The following is a 19861-nucleotide window of genomic DNA, read 5'->3' as shown; positions in this document are numbered from 1 at the left end:
GTATGGGGCAATGCTGAGCGATAATATACCTGAGGTCTGTGTATAGGGCGATACTGAGCGATATATTATAACTGAGGTCTGTGTATGGGGCGATGCTGAGCGATATTATACCTGAGGTCTGTGTATGGGGCGATGCTGAGCGATATTATACCTGAGGTCTGTGTATGGGGCGATGCTGAGCGATATTATACCTGAGGTCTGTGTATGGGGCGATGCTGAGCGATATTATACCTGAGGTCTGTGTATGGGGCCATGCTGAGCGATATTATACCTGAGGTCTGTGTATGGGGCGATGCTGAGCGATATTATACCTGAGGTCTCTGTATGGGGCGATGCTGAGCGATATTATACCTGAGGTCTGTGTATAGGGCGATACTGAGCGATATTATACCTGAAGTCTGTGTATGGGGCGATGCTGAGCGATATTATACCTGAGGTCTCTGTATGGGGCAATACTGAGCGATATTATACCTGAGGTCTGTGTATGGGGCAATGCTGAGCGATTTTATACCTGAGGTCTGTGTATGGGGCAATACTGAGCGATATTATACCTGAGGTCTGTGTATGGGGCAATGCTGAGCGATATTATACCTGAGGTCTGTGTATGGGGCAATACTGAGCGATATTATACCTGAGGTCTGTGTATAGGGCCATGCTGAGCGATATTATACCTGAGGTCTGTGTATGGGGCGATGCTGAGCGATATTATACCTGAGGTCTGTGTATGGGGCAATACTGAGCGATATTATACCTGAGGTCTGTGTATGGGGCAATGCTGAACGATATTATACCTGAGGTCTGTGTATGGGGCAATACTGAGCGATATTATACCTGAGGTCTGTGTATGGGGCCATGCTGAGCGATATTATACCTGAGGTCTGTGTATGGGGCGATGCTGAGCGATATTATACCTGAGGTCTGTGTATGGGGCAATGCTGAGCGATATTATACCTGAGGTCTGTGTATGGGGCAATACTGAGCGATATTATACCTGAGGTCTGTGTATAGGGCCATGCTGAGCGATATTATACCTGAGGTCTGTGTATGGGGCGATGCTGAGCGATATTATACCTGAGGTCTGTGTATGGGGCGATGCTGAGCGATATTATACCTGAGGTCTGTGTATGGGGCGATGCTGAGCGATATTATACCTGAGGTCTGTGTATGGGGCGATACTGAGCGATATTATACCTGAGGTCTGTGTATGGGGCGATGCTGAGCGATATTATACCTGAGGTCTGTGTATGGGGCGATGCTGAGCGATATTATACCTGAGGTCTGTGTATGGGGCGATGCTGAGCGATATTATACCTGAGGTCTGTGTATGGGGCGATGCTGAGCGATATTATACCTGAGGTCTGTGTATGGGGCGATGCTGAGCGATATTATACCTGAGGTCTGTGTATGGGGCGATGCTGAGCGATATTATAACTGAGGTCTGTGTATGGGGCGATGCTGAGCGATATTATACCTGAGGTCTGTGTATGGGGCGATGCTGAGCGATATTATACCTGAGGTCTGTGTATGGGGCCATGCTGAGCGATATTATACCTGAGGTCTGTGTATGGGGTGATGCTGAGCGATATTATACCTGAGGTCTGTGTATGGGGCAATACTGAGCGATATTATACCTGAGGTCTGTGTATGGGGCGATGCTGAGCGATATTATACCTGAGGTCTATGTATGCGGCAATGCTGAACGATATTATACCTGAGGTCAGTGTATGGGGCAATGCTGAACGATATTATACCTGAGGTCTGTGTATGGGGCAATACTGAGCGATATTATACCTGAGGTCTGTGTATGGGGCAATGCTGAGCGATATTATACCTGAGGTCTGTGTATGGGGCAATACTGAGCGATATTATACCTGAGGTCTGTGTATGGGGCGATGCTGAGCGATATTATACCTGAGGTCTGTGTATGGGGCGATGCTGAGCGATATTATACCTGAGGTCTGTGTATGGGGCGATGCTGAGCGATATTATACCTGAGGTCTGTGTATAGGGCGATGCTGAGCGATATTATACCTGAGGTCTGTGTATGGGGCGATGCTCAGCGATATTATACCTGAGATCTGTGTATGGGGCAATACTGAGCGATATTATACCTGAGGTCTGTGTATAGGGCCATGCTGAGCGATATTATACCTGAGGTCTGTGTATGGGGCGATGCTGAGCGATATTATACCTGAGGTCTGTGTATGGGGTGATGCTGAGCGATATTATACCTGAGGTCTGTGTATGGGGCGGTGCTGAGCGATATTATACCTGAGGTCTGTGTATGGGGCGATGCTGAGCGATATTATACCTGAGGTCTGTGTACAGGGCAATGCTGAGCGATATTATACCTGAGGTCTGTGTACGGGGCAATGCTGAGCGATATTATATCTGAGGTCTGTGTATGGGGCAATGCTGAGCGATATTATACCTGAGGTCTGTGTATGGGGCGATGCTGAGCGATAATATACCTGAGGTCTGTGTATAGGGCGATACTGAGCGATATATTATACCTGAGGTCTGTGTATGGGGCGATGCTGACTGAGCGATATTATACCTGAGGTCTGTGTATGGGGCGATGCTGAGCGATATTATACCTGAGGTCTGTGTATGGGGCGATGCTGAGCGATATTATACCTGAGGTCTGTGTATGGGGCCATGCTGAGCGATATTATACCTGAGGTCTGTGTATGGGGTGATGCTGAGCGATATTATACCTGAGGTCTCTGTATGGGGCGATGCTGAGCGATATTATACCTGAGGTCTGTGTATAGGGCGATACTGAGCGATATTATACCTGAGGTCTGTGTATGGGGCGATGCTGAGCGATATTATACCTGAGGTCTCTGTATGGGGCAATACTGAGCGATATTATACCTGAGGTCTGTGTATGGGGCAATGCTGAGCGATATTATACCTGAGGTCTGTGTATGGGGCGATACTGAGCGATATTATACCTGAGGTCTGTGTATGGGGCAATACTGAGCGATATTATACCTGAGGTCTGTGTATGGGGCAATACTGAGCGATATTAGACCTGAGGTCTGTGTATGGGGTGATGCTGAGCGATATTATACCTGAGGTCTCTGTATGGGGCGATGCTGAGCGATATTATACCTGAGGTCTGTGTATAGGGCGATACTGAGCGATATTATACCTGAGGTCTGTGTATGGGGCGATGCTGAGCGATATTATACCTGAGGTCTCTGTATGGGGCAATACTGAGCGATATTATACCTGAGGTCTGTGTATGGGGCAATGCTGAGCGATATTATACCTGAGGTCTGTGTATGGGGCGATACTGAGCGATATTATACCTGAGGTCTGTGTATGGGGCAATACTGAGCGATATTATACCTGAGGTCTGTGTATGGGGCAATACTGAGCGATATTAGACCTGAGGTCTGTGTATGGGGCAATGCTGAGCAATATTATACCTGAGGTCTGTGTATGGGGCAATCCTGAGCGATATTATACCTGAGGTCTGTGTATGGGGCGATGCTGAGCGATATTATACCTGAGGTCTGTGTATGGGGCGATGCTGAGCGATATTATACCTGAAGTCTGTGTATGGGGCGATGCTCAGCGATATTATACCTGAGGTCTGTGTATGGGGCGATGCTGAGCGATATTATACCTGAGGTCTGTGTATGGGGCAATACTGAGCGATATTATACCTGAGGTCTGTGTATAGGGCCATGCTGAGCGATATTATACCTGAGGTCTGTGTATGGGGCGATGCTGAGCGATATTATACCTGAGGTCTGTGTATGGGGCGATGCTGAGCGATATTATACCTGAGGTCTGTGTATGGGGCGATGCTGAGCGATATTATACCTGAGGTCTGTGTATGGGGCGATACTGAGCGATATTATACCTGAGGTCTGTGTATGGGGCGATGCTGAGCGATATTATACCTGAGGTCTGTGTATGGGGCGATGCTGAGCGATATTATACCTGAGGTCTGTGTATGGGGCGATGCTGAGCGATATTATACCTGAGGTCTGTGTATGGGGCGATGCTGAGCGATATTATACCTGAGGTCTGTGTATGGGGCGATGCTGAGCGATATTATACCTGAGGTCTGTGTACGGGGCGATGCTGAGCGATATTATACCTGAGGTCTGTGTATGGGGCAATGCTGAGCGATATTATACCTGAGGTCTGTGTATGGGGCAATGCTGAGCGATATTATACCTGAGGTCTGTGTATGGGGCGATGCTGAGCGATAATATACCTGAGGTCTGTGTATGGGGCGATACTGAGCGATATATTATACCTGAGGTCTGTGTATGGGGCGATGCTGAGCGATATTATACCTGAGGTCTGTGTATGGGGCGATGCTGAGCGATATTATACCTGAGGTCTGTGTATGGGGCGATGCTGAGCGATATTATACCTGAGGTCTGTGTATGGGGCGATGCTGAGCGATATTATACCTGAGGTCTGTGTATGGGGCCATGCTGAGCGATATTATACCTGAGGTCTGTGTATGGGGTGATGCTGAGCGATATTATACCTGAGGTCTCTGTATGGGGCGATGCTGAGCGATATTATACCTGAGGTCTGTGTATAGGGCGATACTGAGCGATATTATACCTGAGGTCTGTGTATGGGGCGATGCTGAGCGATATTATACCTGAGGTCTCTGTATGGGGCAATACTGAGCGATATTATACCTGAGGTCTGTGTATGGGGCAATGCTGAGCGATATTATACCTGAGGTCTGTGTATGGGGCAATGCTGAGCGATATTATACCTGAGGTCTGTGTATGGGGCAATGCTGAGCGATATTATACCTGAGGTCTGTGTATGGGGCAATACTGAGCGATATTATACCTGAGGTCTGTGTATAGGGCCATGCTGAGCGATATTATACCTGAGGTCTGTGTATGGGGCGATGCTGAGCGATATTATACCTGAGGTCTGTGTATAGGGCCATGCTCAGCGATATTATACCTGAGGTCTGTGTATGGGGCAATACTGAGCGATATTATACCTGAGGTCTGTGTATAGGGCCATGCTGAGCGATATTATACCTGAGGTCTGTGTATGGGGCGATGCTGAGCGATATTATACCTGAGGTCTGTGTATGGGGCAATGCTGAGCGATATTATACCTGAGGTCTGTGTATGGGGCAATACTGAGCGATATTATACCTGAGGTCTGTGTATAGGGCCATGCTGAGCGATATTATACCTGAGGTCTGTGTATGGGGCGATGCTGAGCGATATTATACCTGAGGTCTGTGTATGGGGCGATGCTGAGCGATATTATACCTGAGGTCTGTGTATGGGGCGATGCTGAGCGATATTATACCTGAGGTCTGTGTACGGGGCAATGCTGAGCGATATTATACCTGAGGTCTGTGTATGGGGCAATGCTGAGCGATATTATACCTGAGGTCTGTGTATGGGGCGATGCTGAGCGATAATATACCTGAGGTCTGTGTATAGGGCGATACTGAGCGATATATTATACCTGAGGTCTGTGTATGGGGCTATGCTGAGCGATATTATACCTGAGGTCTGTGTATGGGGCGATGCTGAGCGATATTATACCTGAGGTCTGTGTATGGGGCTATGCTGAGCGATATTATACCTGAGGTCTGTGTATGGGGCCATGCTGAGCGATATTATACCTGAGGTCTGTGTATGGGGTGATGCTGAGCGATATTATACCTGAGGTCTCTGTATGGGGCGATGCTGAGCGATATTATACCTGAGGTCTGTGTATAGGGCGATACTGAGCGATATTATACCTGAGGTCTGTGTATGGGGCGATGCTGAGCGATATTATACCTGAGGTCTCTGTATGGGGCAATACTGAGCGATATTATACCTGAGGTCTGTGTATGGGGCAATGCTGAGCGATATTATACCTGAGGTCTGTGTATGGGGCAATACTGAGCGATATTATACCTGAGGTCTGTGTATGTGGCAATGCTGAGCGATATTATACCTGAGGTCTGTGTATGGGGCAATACTGAGCGATATTATACCTGAGGTCTGTGTATAGGGCCATGCTGAGCGATATTATACCTGAGGTCTGTGTATGGGGCGATGCTGAGCGATATTATACCTGAGGTCTGTGTATAGGGCCATGCTCAGCGATATTATACCTGAGGTCTGTGTATGGGGCAATACTGAGCGATATTATACCTGAGGTCTGTGTATAGGGCCATGCTGAGCGATATTATACCTGAGGTCTGTGTATGGGGCGATGCTGAGCGATATTATACCTGAGGTCTGTGTATGGGGCAATGCTGAGCGATAATATACCTGAGGTCTGTGTATGGGGCAATACTGAGCGATATTATACCTGAGGTCTGTGTATGGGGCCATGCTGAGCGATATTATACCTGAGGTCTGTGTATGGGGCGATGCTGAGCGATATTATACCTGAGGTCTGTGTATGGGGCGATGCTGAGCGATATTATACCTGAGGTCTGTGTATGGGGCGATGCTGAGCGATATTATACCTGAGGTCTGTGTATAGGGCGATACTGAGCGATATTATACCTGAGGTCTGTGTATGGGGCGATGCTGAGCGATATTATACCTGAGGTCTGTGTATGGGGCGATGCTGAGCGATATTATACCTGAGGTCTGTGTATGGGGTGATGCTGAGCGATATTATACCTGAGGTCTGTGTATGGGGCGATGCTGAGCGATATTATACCTGAGGTCTGTGTATGGGGCGATGCTGAGCGATATTATACCTGAGGTCTGTGTATGGGGCGATGCTGAGCGATATTATACCTGAGGTCTGTGTACGGGGCAATGCTGAGCGATATTATACCTGAGGTCTGTGTATGGGGCAATGCTGAGCGATATTATACCTGAGGTCTGTGTATGGGGCAATGCTGAGCGATATTATACCTGAGGTCTGTGTATGGGGCGATGCTGAGCGATAATATACCTGAGGTCTGTGTATAGGGCGATACTGAGCGATATATTATACCTGAGGTCTGTGTATGGGGCGATGCTGAGCGATATTATACCTGAGGTCTGTGTATGGGGCGATGCTGAGCGATATTATATCTGAGGTCTGTGTATGGGGCGATGCTGAGCGATATTATACCTGAGGTCTGTGTATGGGGCCATGCTGAGCGATATTATACCTGAGGTCTGTGTATGGGGTGATGCTGAGCGATATTATACCTGAGGTCTCTGCATGGGGCCATGCTGAGCGATATTATACCTGAGGTCTGTGTATAGGGCGATACTGAGCGATATTATACCTGAGGTCTGTGTATGGGGCGATGCTGAGCGATATTATACCTGAGGTCTCTGTATGGGGCGATGCTGAGCGATATTATACCTGAGGTCTGTGTATGGGGCGATGCTGAGCGATATTATACCTGAGGTCTGTGTATGGGGCGATGCTGAGCGATATTATACCTGAGGTCTGTGTATGGGGCAATGCTGAGCGATATTATACCTGAGGTCTGTGTATGGGGCGATGCTGAGCGATATTATACCTGAGGTCTGTGTATAGGGCGATGCTCAGCGATATTATACCTGAGGTCTGTGTATGGGGCGATGCTGAGCGATATTATACCTGAGGTCTGTGTATGGGGCGATGCTGAGCGATGTTATACCTGAGGTCTGTGTATGGGGCGATGCTGAGCGATATTATACCTGAGGTCTGTGTATGGGGCCATGCTGAGCGATATTATACCTGAGGTCTGTGTATGGGGTGATGCTGAGCGATATTATACCTGAGGTCTCTGTATGGGGCGATGCTGAGCGATATTATACCTGAGGTCTGTGTATAGGGCGATACTGAGCGATATTATACCTGAGGTCTGTGTATGGGGCGATGCTGAGCGATATTATACCTGAGGTCTGTGTATAGGGAGATACTGAGCGATATTATACCTGAGGTCTGTGTATGGGGTGATGCTGAGCGATATTATACCTGAGGTCTGTGTATGAAGCCATGCTGAGCGATATTATACCTGAGGTCTGTGTATGGGGCAATGCTGAGCGATATTATACCTGAGGTCTGTGTATGGGGTGATGCTCAGCCATATTATGGTGCAGTTTGGGAAGGGGAGGTGGGGAGTTTAGCTGGCAGTGTGTAGGGCTGGCTCATATTCCACAAGGTGGCTGCTATGGCTTCGATATGCTGAAGCTATGTACACACATGCGAGAATTTTCGCCCATAAGAGATCGAGAAACGATCCCTCGGGCAATAATTCGGGGAATGATGTTGTACAGACATGCCTCTAGCCTTGAGGCCAGCAATGTGCTCTGTTGCTATGGAGGAGGGCAGAGGGGACGACAATCGGCGTATGACGGAGGCGCTTTAATTAGTGGGTGGGGCTAGTAAAAAGCATTGTGAATGGTTGTGCTTGGGCATCGGGGATCGTTAAAAATCCTACTGGACGGAACTGTACTCTTGCCCGAGCAATAGCGATCTGCGGCCTCTGCACACACATAATGATCGTCAGTTGAAACTGAAACAGCGGATAACGACAGACGCATGTGTGTCCCCATTCAACTCTATCCCCGTCTGTTCTCTCCTAAATGCCAGCAGGAGCTGCTTCAGGGTTGGCAGGCACTAGGCCCGGCGGCAGGGCCGGGCCGAGGCAGAGGCTGAAGAGGCTCCAGCCTCAGGGCGCAGTGTAGGAGGGGGTGCACAATTCATTCAGCTGTCATTCCCAATTGTGTTTGAAGCACAAAGAAATAACAAAAGGGCATACATAGCAGTGACTGCAAGCCAGATAACTAGAGATTAAGGTGTTGGGGACGCTGGGGGCCCTGGGGCGCCTCTTAGTCTAATAACAATTAGTGTGTGATGGCTGGGGTGGGAGGGATGCAGGGGCGCACTTTGCTGTCTCTGCCTTGGGAGCTGAAGGACCTTGTCCCGGCTCTACCCGGCGGTGCGCGTCATTGACTTGTGCGCAATGATGTGTGCTGCCAGGCCTAACGCTTGTGCACTGCTGCTGACCCAGATCAGCTTTTGCTGGCTCCTAGGAGAGAGCAGAGGGGGATGGAAGTGAATGTGGAGGGGGGGGGGGCAGTGGGCATGAGGACTACTCACTGTACCTGCTTCAATTCTGATTGGCCAATTTTACTACTTCCATGCAGTATGAGGTTTGAGGCTTAAGTGCCTCTTTAAAGGACTTACGACGAGGCGAAATTAAGAAAAAAAGTTAATCACCTGCCTCATCTTTTAAGGCACGGAGGACGCTGTCCGCACCCTCCGTGCCGATCTGCCGGGTCCCCCCGCTCATTAGCCCCCCGGGCCGGCTGCCGACCCCACGGCCCGGGTCGGGCTCTCCTGCCTCTCGTAAAATGGCCGCTTGCTCTGGCCGCGGCTGCATAGCGTGGATCGGGGGGGATGGCCCTAGAGCTGCGCAGCCGCACTCGCGGCTATGCGGACTGCGCAGCCGCAGCCAGAGCAAGCGGCCATTTTACGAGAGGCAGGAGAGCTCGACCCGGGCCGTGGGGTCGGCAGCCGGCCCGGGGGGCTAATGAGCGGGGAGACCCGGCGGATCGGCACAGAGGGCGCGGACGGCGTCCTCCGTGCCTTAAAAGATGAGGCAGGTGATTAACTTTTTTTCTTAACTTCGCCTCGTAAGTCCTTTAAAGCAGATCTGAGATGAAAAACTAACTATAACAAGTAACTTGTCTATATATCTTATCTAAAGTTTAGATAGTTTACACAGCATATCTAGCTGCAAACAGCTTCAAACGTTTATGATTATTTATTCCTGTGATACAATTAGGGCAGCCATGTTCTGTTTGTCACATTGTCACAGGCTAAGGGCTGGAGATGCTATCAGCTTGCCTGTGTGTAAATGTAGTCCCCTCTCCTCCTCCATCCTCCCCTCTACCTCTGAAATCAATGTCTAGTAACAACCTCCTCCTCCTCCTGCCCAGACTGAGCTCCCATAAGCCCTTGCTACAGTGCCAAGGCACAATAGGAGCTGTGGGCGAGGCCTGTTTAGTTTTAGGGAATTTAGAGTATTAAAACAAAACAAAGTATTTGGCTTGAGGAATGCCCCATAAACTATATGAAAGGAACACAATTATGCAATGAGTAAAAGTTTATCTCGGATCCACGTTAAGTTTTGGGTAGGTTGGAAAATGAGAAGCGCCTTTAAAGACCCTTGATGTGACAGAAAATGAGAGAATGTATCTAGGATCCCGCAACTGAAAATTTAAAATGCAAATAAACTTTTTTATTGTTGATTGTGTCCTCACTTTTATAACAGTCCGGTATAACAGGGAGGTAGAGTGTGTAATATGTAGCTGCTGTAGCCCCCTTCTGGTTACTTATATTTTATTTAGTGACTTCAGATCCAGATAGACATCTGCTGATGGTTGTGTAGCCTTAGGGCTTCTTTCCATTGAAGCGCAGAGCCCAGTGGCTACACGTCACACTCGGCGGATGAGCGGGGCTTGCGACGGGCTAAAGCACCCCGAAATGCAGCAAACCATGAGCGATTCAGCGCTGAATCACCGTGCATGAATGGTAATGGCAGACAGTGCAGTCTATGCACTGTCTGCTGTCCCTGCGATTGCATTTCCATAAGTGTACATAAAAGTGCACTATATGGAAACGAGCCCTTATTTTGTATTTAGTGCCAGTAGAGAGGGTTAGCACACAGCTGACTTCCATGCATCCAGATTTGCTTGCCAATGCTGTCCCTTTCTTCTGTATCAATACAAATGTCTCTCAATTTCTGTTTTTGCCTAGAAAAAGTGTGATCACCTGACCAGTCTCCTCTTCTTCCCCCTACCCTAGACCGCTCCGCAATGTTCATCCCACTGGCATTCTGGGACATACAAATCTGCCATGGCACTCTATGGGGCTCTACATCATTACCTTTGGATGCAGCCCCTGGCTCACCAGAAACAAGATACACTGAGGACAACATTATCTCTGAGAAAAAAAAGGTATAAAAGACCATCTTTGAGTAAAACAAAGGCCCCTGTCCCCCCCCCCCCCCCCCCCCCGCCCACACCGCACAGGTTTACTGGGAGATATCCAGATAGCAACTATCCGGGCATCTCCCCCGGATCCGGATTTGAGCAGCACTGTTCACATGCACACATCTAAATTCAGAATTGCAGCCTATTGAAATCAATAGGCTGCTTCACAATTTGTGTGCATGAAGAAAAACAGAAGCACTGCTTTTCTTCTTTCTCTGCCTGAAAGAGGTAATATTGTATTATGCAACTAAAGGTGCCCATACATCAGGCTATTTGGCGGTCCATTGACCAACCAATTCGATTATTATCGAATTGGTTGAAAATCAGTGCCGTCAAGTGCAGACCCAATCGATGATACAACCCATTTAAGACCGAAAGTTGGTTGCTCGGGTGTGCGGCGGTATGGCGGCCGATTTTGAAATGAGCACGAAACCCCCGCCGCTGCCGCCTTAATGTATAAATGTGCCCACCTGTGTGTGCATTTATACATTACCTGTCCTGTAGCAGCCTCCTCACGGTGTCTGTAACCTCCGGGTAGCCTCCGTACACGCCACCAGCGCACAGCGTGTAACGCCAGACACTATGCGCCAGTGGCGTGTACAGAGAGCCGCTCGGACGTTACGGACACCGCGCAGAGGCTGCTAGAGGACAGGTAATTCATAAATGCACACACTGGGGGGGGGGGCACATTTATACATTAGGAGGGCAGCAGCGGGGCGGACGCGGTGGGCACAGCCGATTCCCTTAAGATTTCATGCTTAAATCGGACGGGAATTGGCCTGCAGTATATGGGCAGCTTTGGTTAACAGACAAATTTATCTAATCAGATTCGATTAGAGTTCAATTTGTCTCTTTGTCGAATCTGCCCATGATCTCCTGATGTATGGGCACCTTAACAGTTTTTCTCCAGTCAGGACCCAGTGAGACTACTGATAAGGAATTACAGCCATAAACTACTTTACTCTAGGAAGCCCAGTTCTCTGCCAGGAGAGGATAGAAATAAAAAAAGGTCAATATTTCATAGTGGCTCAACAGAGTACTAGTGGCTGGATAGTGTACTGGTTAAGGGCACTGCCTTTGACATGGGAGACCAGGGTTTGAATCCTGGCTAGGGTCAGTACCTATTCAGTAAGGATTTCAAGGCAAGACTCCCTAACACTGCAGGGTGGCCTCTTGAATGCGTCCCAGTGGTTGCAGCTCTTGAGCGCTTTGAGTCTGAAAGGAGAAAAGCGCTATATAAATGTTCGGATTATTATTATTATATATTTCAGCACTCTAAGGCAGGGGTCCCCAACCACCGGGCCGCGGCCCACTGCCGGTCCGTTGGCAGTTTCCAGCTGGGCCGCGGCGGGTCTGTCATCTTGCCCCTGGTCCCCCCCCCCCGCGCCCGCCACTTCTGTTACTTTATGTGCGGGCGGCCGCTTCCGGATTCCCCCAGGATGCATATCGCCGCTACAGGAAGCCGCTGCCCCGCCTCCTTCCCTCCTTACAGCAGACGCAAGACGCGCTGCTGTTATAGGAGGAGATAGTACTGCATGCATGAAGGAGAGCGGCGCCTGGGGGAATCCGGAAGCGGCCGCCTGCCCGCTCATAAGGTAACAGAAGCGGCGGCCGCGTGGGCACCACCTACCTATACTGGGCACTTTACTAGCCATGCTGGGCACTATACTAGCCATGCTGGGCACTATACTAGCCATGCTGGGACACTATACTAGCCATGCTGGGACACTATACTAGCCATGCTGGGACACTATACTAGCTATAGCTGGGCACTGTACTAGCCATGCTGGGCACTATACTAGCCATGCTGGGCACTATACTAGCCATGCTGGGGCACTATACTAGCCATACTGGGGTAACCATACTAGCCATGCTGGGCACTTTACTAGCCATACTGGGGCACTATACTAGCTATACTGGGGTAACTATACTAGCCTAGCCATGCTGGGCACTTTACTAGCCATACTGGGGCACTATACTGGGCACTTTACTAGCTATACTGGGGCACTACCTACCCATACTGGACACTATATTAGCTATACTGGGCGCTATACTAGGGCACTACTGACCCATACTGGGACTATACTAGGTATACTGGTCACAATACTAGCTATACTGGGGTAACTATACTAGCCATACTGGGGCAACTAAACTCCCTATACTGAGGCAACTATGCTAGCTATGCCGCCGCACCCCAGCCCCTCCCCCCGTAACCCGCTGCGCACGACACTGTCCACTAGGTCGCGCGCGCAGTAACCCGCCCCCACCATATTTATAAATATGGCAGCCTCCATGTGCTGCTTTTATCATAATTTAGGCTTCGTCTTTTAATGGCGCCCAAATTACTGACTGAGCGCTGCTATAGCCGTAATTCACATGGCACCTATTGCAGCACCCAAATCTCCAGCGCTGTTCTTGCCCGATTACCCCTGAGACTGATCCCCGTCCGTCCAGGAAACTGCATACTGCATTAGAGGACCCTTTGTTTCTCATAAATCTACCCCCTTCGGGTCCCGAACCAGCTGCAGAGCGAACTCACCTGTCCGGCGACACGCTCCTCCATCAGTCCATGCGCTGCTGTCTTCCTCTCTGCAGGGGCGCCTCTGCACCGTGACCTGGCGGTATGTTGTTATGTAATAATATGCCATGAAGAGGCAGCTAGAGGAAAGACGGGAGCACACATACTGACGGAGGAGCGAGCCGGCCGGACAGGGGAGTTCACTTTGCAGCTGAACACTCTGCAGAGTACAAGAAAGTTGGGGAGACCTGGGGGTGTGGCAGCGGGCTCAGGGGCCCTTAGCTTTACCCTATGATAATGCCGGCTCTGGGTTTGTGAGGCTGAACCTGAATTTTGCAGAAGCTAAACAGATATGGGAGCTGCAGAGTTACACCGCCGACAGATAACGCATCTTAATTGTACAGTTGTTCTGCACTCTCTATTAGTCGCTGTGCATTTTCCTGCACATTTGTATGTATTGGGCCATAATGCATAAAAAGTATATGCAGCAGTGCGTTGTGAAAAGCTTTTATTTAAAGGGATGCTGAGCAGTCGTAAAAAATTAAATTAATACTCACCTGGGGCTTCCTCCAGCCCACCATAGGCTGCAAGGTCCCCCGGTGTCCTACTGGCTCCTCTTTCAGCCTTGCTGGTGGCTCTGTTAATGGCGACTTTTGGGCTGAAAGTTGTCCGTATACTTCCAGGAAGACCATGCTCTGCGTCCTCATGCCAGCCGCTACGCATCATCACGCTGGCCGGAGTGACAGTCCTGCGTCAGACTGTAACATTGGCCGTCATGCTGACACAGAACGTGGACTTACTGGAAGTATATGGACAACTTTCAGCCCAAAAGTCACTGTTAACGGAGCCACCAGCAGGACTGGGAAAACAGTTCAGCTGAGGATGGGAGTGGCTACCAAAAACCAGGCCTGCTGCAATGCATAGATGCTGCCAGGTACACACTTTCATGAAGTCAAGAGGACCCTGGGGGACCTCGCAGCCTACAGTGGGCTGGAGGAAGCCCCAGGTAAGTACCAATTTCATTTTTAATTCAGGGTCCCTTTAAAACACATAGATGCAGGGCTGGTTTACACTGAATCAGCTGCTTTCAGCTATATCGCAATGTACAATTAATGCTCAGTGCAGGTAAAGGAATTTTCCATGTTTCCCTAAAGCCCGGTACACACTTTCAATCTTGATTGGCCAATCACTGACCAATTTTATCATCTCCATGTAGTATGAGTTTCAACAGATATTGAAAACTACGAACAGATTGGGTAGGTAATCTCTCATTACTACACCCATTTGGTAAAATTGGTCAGTGATTGGCCAATCATAATTGAAAGTGTGTATCTGGCAGTTTACATCTATGTTTTTGGTAGCCACTCCCATCCTTAGCTGAACTGTTTTCAGCTAAGGATGCCAGCAAAATGTTGCACGCAGTGCACTTTTGCGATATACGCACATCACAGGCACTGCAAGGATTTACCGCAGTGCTTTGCTGAATACAGGCTATCAGCAAAGAGCAGAAAAACTACTTATTAAAGCACCCCAAGTGTGAACTGGCCCTTAAGAGAACTTTATTGGTGATTACAAATTGTTGCAACCTGCAGAGTAGAACTAAGGGGCATATTTAAAATGATTTAAATATACCATCAAATTCTAATAATGGCCTCCTCCTCCCCATAGCCATACCAATCCTCACCAAAAAGGTACAAAGCAAAGAAATGCAAACAAAACAAAAAAAGACGCAGGCCAACAATTGTAATTCTGGAAAATACCAATTGCACTAGCAAAAACCCGGCAATGCAATTCACATGTTCATCGCCGTGCTGTTGCTATTGGAAAAATGTAAACGATACAATTTTTAAATCGAAACATGCTTAATAAAAAAGGGCGCAAATTAGTTAATCTCCATCTAAGATAGTTTATTATATTCTTTTTTTAACAGAGTCTTTTGGCTAATCCAGTTGGCTAAAACTAAATCACATTTTGGCCAATAGGATTGTAAGCCGGCCCACCATGGTAAGGTAGACTCTATTAGGGCGGGTTAGGTGATGGGAGTGAGAGAGGAATAGGGGATAGCGTTTTGGAGAAGGAAGATGGGGATAGGTGGTCTTAAGGGGTACCACTCTTACACCATTAAGTGCAAAGTCGGGGAACACAACGACCACCTGATAAATAATTGGGATCCAGCTGGTCCCCCTTAGGCCGGGTTCAATACTGGGATTGCAAAAGGCAAATCGCAATCACCTATGGAGTGTAATTGCATTTCTACAAAGCAATTGTGGCTCCATGTTACAGTGATTGCGTTTTTCAGTCTCATTCCAGAGAATGAGAATGGTTTCTAACTGCCAGCAAAATGTTGCACGCAGTGCAGTTTTGCGATATACGCACATCACAGGCACTGCAAGGATTTACCGCAGTGCTTTGCTGAATACCGGCTATCAGCAAAGAGCAGAAAAACTACTTATTAAAGCACCCCAAGTGTAAACTGGCCCTTAAGAGAACTTTATTGGTGATTACAAATTGTTGCAACCTGCAGAGTAGAACTCAGGGGCATATTTAAAATGATTTAAATATACCCCCAAATTCTAATAATGGCCTCCTCCTCCCCATAGCCATACCAATCCTCACCAAAAAGGGTCAAAGCATAGAAACGCAAACAAAACAAAAAAAGATGCAGGCCAACAATTGTAATTCTGGAAAATACCAATTGCACTAGCAAAAACCCGGCAATGCAATTCACATGTTCATCGTCGTGCTGTTGCTATTGGCAAAATGGGAACGATACAATTTTTAAATCGAAACGTGCTTAATAAAAAGGGCCCTAATTACTTAATCTCCATCTAAGATAGTTTATTATATTCTTTTTTTAACAGAGTCCTTTGGCTAATCCAGTTGGCTAAAACTAAATCACATTTTGGCCAATAGGATTGTAAGCCGGCCCACCATGGTAAGGTAGACTCTATTAGGGCGGGTTAGGGAATAGGAGTGAGAGAGGAATAGGGGATAGCGTTTTGGAGAAGGAAGATGGGGATAGGTGGTCTTAAGGGGTACCACTCTTACACCATCAAGTGCAAAGTCGGGGAACACAGCGACCACCTGATAAATAATTGGGATCCAGCTGGTCCCCCTTAGGCCGGGTTCAACACTGGGATTGCAAAAGGCAAATCGCAATCGCCTATGGAGTGTAATTGCATATCTACCAAGCAATTGTGGCTCCATGTTACAGTGATTGCGTTTTTCAGTCTCATTCCAGAGAATAAGAATGGCTTCTAACTGCCAGCAAAATGTTACACGCAGTGCACTTTTGCGATATACGCACATCACAGGCACTGCAAGGATTTACCGCAGTGCTTTGCTGAATACCGGCTATCAGCAAAGAGCAGAAAAACTACTTATAAAAGCACCCCAAGTGTAAACTGGCCCTTAAGAGAACTTTATTGGTGATTACAAATTGTTGCAACCTGCAATGTAGAACTCAGGGGCGTATTTTAAATGATTTAAATATACCCCCAAATTCTAATAATGGCCTCCTCCTCCCCATAGCCATACCAATCCTCACCAAAAAGGTACAAAGCATAGAACTGCAAACAAAACAAAAGAAGATGCAGGCCAACAATTGTAATTCTGGAAAATACCAATTGCACTAGCAAAAACCCGGCAATGCAATTCACATGTTCATCGCCGTGCTGTTGCTATTGGAAACATGTAAACGATACAATTTTTAAATCGAAACATGCTTAATAAAAAAGGGCGCTAATTAGTTAATCTCCATCTAAGATAGTTTATTATATTCTTTTTTTAACAGAGTCCTTTGGCTAATCCAGTTGGCTAAAACTAAATCACATTTTGGCCAATAGGATTGTAAGCCGGCCCACCATGGTAAGGTAGACTCTATTAGGGCGGGTTAGGTGATGGGAGTGAGAGAGGAATAGAGTATAGCGTTTTGGAGAGGGAAGAGGGGGGATAGGTGGTCTTAAAGGGTTCCACTCTTACACCATCAAGTGCAAAGTCGGGGAACACAACGACCACCTGATAAATAATTGGGATCCAGCTGGTCCCCCTTAGGCCGGGTTCAATACTGGGATTGCAAAAGGCAAATCGCAATCACCTATGGAGTGTAATTGCATTTCTACCAAGCAATTGTGGCTCCATGTTACAGTGATTGCGTTTTTCTGTCTCATTCCAGAGAATGAGAATGGCTTCTAACTGCCAGCAAAATGTTGCACGCAGTGCACTTTTGCGATATACGCACATCACAGGCACTGCAAGGATTTACCGCAGTGCTTTGCTGAATACCGGCTATCAGCAAAGAGCAGAAAAACTACTTATTAAAGCACCCCAAGTGTAAACTGGCCCTTAAGAGAACTTTATTGGTGATTACAAATTGTTGCAACCTGCAGAGTAGAACTCAGGGGCATATTTAAAATGATTTAAATATACCTCCAAATTCTAATAATGGCCTCCTCCTCCCCATAGCCATACCAATCCTCACCAAAAAGGGTCAAAGCATAGAAACGCAAATAAAACAAAAAAAGATGCAGGCCAACAATTGTAATTCTGGAAAATACCAATTGCACTAGCAAAAACCCGGCAATGCAATTCACATGTTCATCGCCGTGCTGTTGCTATTGGCAAAATGGGAACGATACAATTTTTAAATCGAAACGTGCTTAATAAAAAAGGGCCCTAATTACTTAATCTCCATCTAAGATAGTTTATTATATTCTTTTTTTAACAGAGCCCTTTGGCTAATCCAGTTGGCTAAAACTAAATCACATTTTGGCCAATAGGATTGTAAGCCGGCCCACCATGGTAAGGTAGACTCTATTAGGGCGGGTTAGGTGATGGGAGTGAGAGAGGAATAGGGGATAGCGTTTTGGAGAAGGAAGATGGGGATAGGTGGTCTTAAGGGGTACCACTCTTACACCATCAAGTGCAAAGTCGGGGAACACAGCGACCACCTGATAAATAATTGGGATCCAGCTGGTCCCCCTTAGACCGGGTTCAACACTGGGATCGCAAAAGGCAAATCGCAATCGCCTATGGAGTGTAATTGCATATCTACCAAGCAATTGTGGCTCCATGTTACAGTGATTGCGTTTTTCAGTCTCATTCCAGAGAATGAGAATGGCGTTCTAACTGCCAGCAAAATGTAACACGCAGTGCACTTTTGCGATATACGCACATCACAGGCACTGCAAGGATTTACCGCAGTGCTTTGCTCAATACCGGCTATCAGCAAAGAGCAGAAAAACTACTTATAAAAGCACCCCAAGTGTAAACTGGCCCTTAAGAGAACTTTATTGGTGATTACAAATTGTTGCAACCTGCAGAGTAGAACTCAGGGGCATATTTAAAATGATTTAAATATACCCCCAAATTCTAATAATGGCCTCCTCCTCCCCATAGCCATACCAATCCTCACCAAAAAGGGTCAAAGCATAGAAACGCAAACAAAACAAAAAAACATGCAGGCCAACAATTGTAATTCTGGAAAATACCAATTGCACTAGCAAAAACCCGGCAATGCAATTCACATGTTCATCGTCGTGCTGTTGCTATTGGCAAAATGGGAACGATACAATTTTTAAATCGAAACGTGCTTAATAAAAAGGGCCCTAATTACTTAATCTCCATCTAAGATAGTTTATTATATTCTTTTTTTAACAGAGTCCTTTGGCTAATCCAGTTGGCTAAAACTAAATCACATTTTGGCCAATAGGATTGTAAGCCGGCCCACCATGGTAAGGTAGACTCTATTAGGGCGGGTTAGGGAATAGGAGTGAGAGAGGAATAGGGGATAGCGTTTTGGAGAAGGAAGATGGGGATAGGTGGTCTTAAGGGGTACCACTCTTACACCATCAAGAGCAAAGTCGGGGAACACAGCGACCACCTGATAAATAATTGGGATCCAGCTGGTCCCCCTTAGGCCGGGTTCAACACTGGGATCGCAAAAGGCAAATTGCAATCGCCTATGGAGTGTAATTGCATATCTACCAAGCAATTGTGGCTCCATGTTACAGTGATTGCGTTTTTTCAGTCTCATTCCAGAGAATGAGAATGGCGTTCTAACTGCCAGCAAAATGTTACACGCAGTGCACTTTTGCGATATACGCACATCACAGGCACTGCAAGGATTTACCGCAGTGCTTTGCTCAATACCGGCTATCAGCAAAGAGCAGAAAAACTACTTATAAAAGCACCCCAAGTGTAAACTGGCCCTTAAGAGAACTTTATTGGTGATTACAAATTGTTGCAACCTGCAGAGTAGAACTCAGGGGCATATTTAAAATGATTTAAATATACCCCCAAATTCTAATAATGGCCTCCTCCTCCCCATAGCCATACCAATCCTCACCAAAAAGGGTCAAAGCATAGAAACGCAAACAAAACAAAAAAAGATGCA

At 47.4% G+C, this 19861-nt stretch overlaps 1 long non-coding RNA gene across 1 annotated transcript in view; it reads left to right on the top strand.

The window, feature by feature from the left end:
- Positions 1 to 10907, top strand: part of LOC137531626 (uncharacterized) — a 448676-nt gene extending 437769 nt beyond the window's left edge. Inside the window, exon 4 of the long non-coding RNA XR_011023686.1 lies at positions 10762 to 10907. This is a non-coding gene — a long non-coding RNA (uncharacterized lncRNA). The remainder of the gene's footprint in view (positions 1 to 10761) is intronic.
- The last annotated feature ends 8954 nt before the right edge of the window (positions 10908 to 19861 follow it).

This window comes from Hyperolius riggenbachi, chromosome 9 (genome assembly GCF_040937935.1).
Source record: "Hyperolius riggenbachi isolate aHypRig1 chromosome 9, aHypRig1.pri, whole genome shotgun sequence".
Classification (NCBI taxonomy): Eukaryota; Metazoa; Chordata; class Amphibia; order Anura; family Hyperoliidae; genus Hyperolius; species Hyperolius riggenbachi.
The sequence above is the reverse complement of the archived record's forward strand: the minus strand, read 5'-3'. Positions and strand labels throughout refer to the sequence as shown.